Source organism: Heterodontus francisci, unplaced genomic scaffold, assembly GCF_036365525.1.
Source record: "Heterodontus francisci isolate sHetFra1 unplaced genomic scaffold, sHetFra1.hap1 HAP1_SCAFFOLD_102, whole genome shotgun sequence".
Taxonomy (NCBI): Eukaryota; Metazoa; Chordata; class Chondrichthyes; order Heterodontiformes; family Heterodontidae; genus Heterodontus; species Heterodontus francisci.
In genome coordinates, this window is record NW_027140380.1 from 1,489,827 (window position 1) to 1,493,528 (window position 3,702).

Consider the following 3,702-nt stretch of genomic DNA (forward strand, 5'->3'; position numbering starts at 1 on the left):
TCTAAGACTTACGGAATTGTGATCACTATTCCCAAAGTAGTCCCCTACTGAAACTTCAACCACCTGGCCGGGCTCATTCCCCAACACCAGGTCCAGTCTGGCCCCTTCCCGAGTTGGACTACTTACATACTGCTCTGGAAAACCTTCCTGGATGCTCCTTACAAATTCTGCTCCATCTAGACCTCTAACACTAAGTGAATCCCAGTCAATGTTGGGAAAATTAAAATCTCCTATCAGCACCACCCTGTTGCTCCTACATCTTTCCATAATATGTTCACATATTTGTACCTCTATCTCATGCTTGCTGTTGGGAGGCCTGCAGTACAGCCCCAACATTGTTACCGCACCCTTCCTATTTCTGAGTTCTGCCCATATTGCCTCACTGCTCGAGTCCTCCATAGTGCCCTCCTTCAGCACAGCTGTGATATCCTCTTTGACCAGTAATGCAACTCCTCCACCCCTTTTACCTCCCTCTCTATCCCGCCTGAAGCATCGATATCCTGGGATATTTAGTTGCCAATCGTGCCCTTCCCTCAACCAAGTCTCAGTAATAGCAATAACATCATACTCCCAGGTCCTAATCTAAGCCCTAAGTTCATCTGCCTCACCTACTACGCTTCTTGCATTAAAACAAATGCACCTCAGACCACCAGTCCCTCTGCGTTCATCATCTGCTCCCTGCCTACTCTTCCCCTTAGTCACGCTGACTTCATTATCTAGTTCCTTACAGGCTTTAGTTACTACCTCCTTACTGTCCACTGACCTCCTCATTTGGTTCCCATCCCCCTGCCACATTAGTTTAAACCCTCCCCAACAGCGTTAGCAAAAGCACCTCCAAGGACACATGGGACAGAGATGAGGAGAAATGTTGTTACTCAGAAGGTTGTGAATCTTTGGAATTCTTTACCCCAGAGGGCTGTGGAAGCTCAGTCATTGAGTATGTTTAAAGCAGAGATTGACAGATTTCTAAATACAAATGGTGTAAGGGAATATGAGGAAAGTGTGGGGAAAAGGGCATTGAAGTGGATGATCAACCATGATCATATTGAATGGTGGGGCAGGCTCGATGGGCTGAATGGCCGACTCCTGCTCCTATGTTCCGATGTTCCTAACTCCACATGATCGGCGAGGCACAGCTTCAGGCCGACTTGACGGGTGGTGTAAACAGATATCACTGCTTCTGATCTTCACCAGGACAGAGTGAGATGTAACATTGATCATCAAACAGACTGTGAGAGAATAGAACAGAGTAAAAGACTGTGGAATAACAAATAGATTTGATTGGAATGTTGAATTTTGATTGGAATGGATAAAACAGCAGATTAAATTGGGATTCTCATCATTATATTGATCTGGGACAGAAAAACGAAACTGATGGAAAGAAGGGAAGAAGGAAGAAAAGAAAGGATGGAACTGTTCAGTTTTTTTGAGTTTTTTCACCCACCCATCAAAGCTGGATTAAAAAGAAGATGCAAATAACAAAGAATTTCACCAAAAAAAGAGATTAAATGCTGCCGAAACCTTGGATCGAAGGATGCCCCAATAGATCACCTGTTTAACTGTCTCCTCACTGGGGGATTTCAATCAGTGAGTGATATTATTCTCTACCGTTTTTTTTTTTGTTAAATGAACCCAGAACTGTCACTTGGAATTAATATCTGTGTTTCGACTCCTGAATAATAAAATTGTGAGTTTCTCGATATTTTCTGGACACATTTCCAGCTGAAAGAACTAAGAACTCTTTTCTAATTTACACAATACTATATACACACTCATCAAGCCTCCGAAACTGACATCCTTGGTGCTGCTCTCTCCTCCCAAACCTCATCTCATGTGACTGTTACATCATCACTCTGACAGTGGGAGGGGTTGATCCCACTGTTTTCAGCATTAACCCTTTACATCCTTGTAATACACTGTCTGTCCAAAAAATGGGTGGAGGGAACTTGTTTCATTTATTGAAACACCAACAGCTGCCAGTTGAAAATCAACTCAAACCCATCAGAGAGAGAGAGAGAGACTGTCAGAGAACTTCCTGCATCCAGTCCTGACCCTGTTACACTCCGCAACTGCTCACCCAGACCCCACTGAACACTGTTCCCGAGACACTTCAAATACTGTTTACAAAAGGCAGAAAAGGCCAAAGTTAATCACAGCTGTATTGAATAGAACAAAGTTTAATATCTTCTCACCGTCGCTCGGTAACCACATGAGACACAGGTTTTCTTATTTGGTTCCTTTGATTTTTCTTGTTCCTTACTGACAAATATTCCAAACCTCGGCTCAACCCTCTCGCTTGCGTCATGTCCCAGTCACGGTTGAAAGCAACACATAACGACAGAAACACTCTGAAACATACAACACGGTCACACTTTCCTTCAGTGAGATGAATGTCGAGCTTTTTTCCAGGTTGAATGCATCTGTGAACAAACTTCTATGAAAGAAGTTGCCTTTGAAATATCAGCACTGAATTTCTGTACAAGGAGGAACAGCCATTCCAAACTCAGATCCTTCACAATGGCTGTTTTCTCCTGTGACTGAAATTCATTATGCAATTTGAATTCGAAGTCAAAGTTCACAAGACATGGATAAAATTATTGATTAGGAAACTTCTAAAGCACACTGTAATAAGGCTCTGCTGGGAGTTGAACCCAGGATCTCCAGTTTACTAGACAGGTGCTGTAACCAACTAAGCTACAGAGCCAGTTTGAAAGCGCTTGTGCAGTTGAAATCAGAGAAGGGCACTATTTATTCTAAAAAAAAAACAACAAATGCTGGAACCACTTCGCAGGTCTGGCAGCATCTGTGGAAAGAGAAGCAGAGTTAACGTTTTGGGTCAGTGACCCTTCTTCGGAACTTCCGAAGAAGGGTCATTGACCCGAAACGTTAACTCTGCTTCTCTTTCCACAGATGCTGCCAGACCTGCTGAGTGGTTCCAGCATTTATTGTTTTTATTTCAGATTTCCAGCATCCGCAGTATTTTGCTACTATTTATTCTCATCCCATTTCTCCACTGGTCACAGCATATTTTAACTTTTCCCACTTACTGATACAGTCAATCATATTCTCTATTTTTCCCAGAACTGAGAATGAATGTTTTGGAAGAAAATACATAATTCAATTTTTTCCAAAAGGTTACAGAACACAACATGTGAGTAATATTCCCCATTGCTTTCTCAGTACTGATGGATTGTGAAGCGGGAGTCAGCCAGAAGTCCCACTGAGCCGCAGTGACTCTGAGCTGACAATGAAATGAGATAAAGTTCAATCTTTCACAGTCAGATGCTGCAGAGAGATAAGATTCCCGAATCAAAGTGAGACTTTCTCATACTGTTGTTGAATTTCATTGCAAACACTCCTTGTACTCTCTGCTAGTGAAGCCTAAAAAAATGGAGAAACAGAATGGCACTCAAACTCACAACCCTGAGATGAAAAGTCTCATGTTCGACTGACTGAACTATCACTTCTACTCGGTCTCTTATTGTATGGATGCAATGTATGCTCCGATGCTGGGGCAGCTTTCAAATCCTGCCATGGATCCACATGTCAGAGTGAGTTACATGTTGCAGACTCAAGCAAAGGAAATCTGCTCACTTCCAAAACTATCAGCGAGTTGAAGCTGATTACGATCAACATCATCAGAGGTCAGAACTACCTGGTGAAAGAAAGTACCCTGAAGAAGGATCCACAATTATTCAAACG

At 42.6% G+C, this 3,702-nt stretch overlaps 1 non-coding gene across 1 annotated transcript; it reads right to left on the reverse strand.

Moving 5' to 3' along the window:
• Positions 1–2,630: 2,630 nt before the first annotated feature.
• trnat-agu (transfer RNA threonine (anticodon AGU)) lies at positions 2,631–2,704 on the reverse strand. The gene has a single exon. It is a non-coding gene; the product is annotated as a tRNA-Thr (tRNA).
• Between the last annotated feature and the right edge of the window lie 998 nt (positions 2,705–3,702).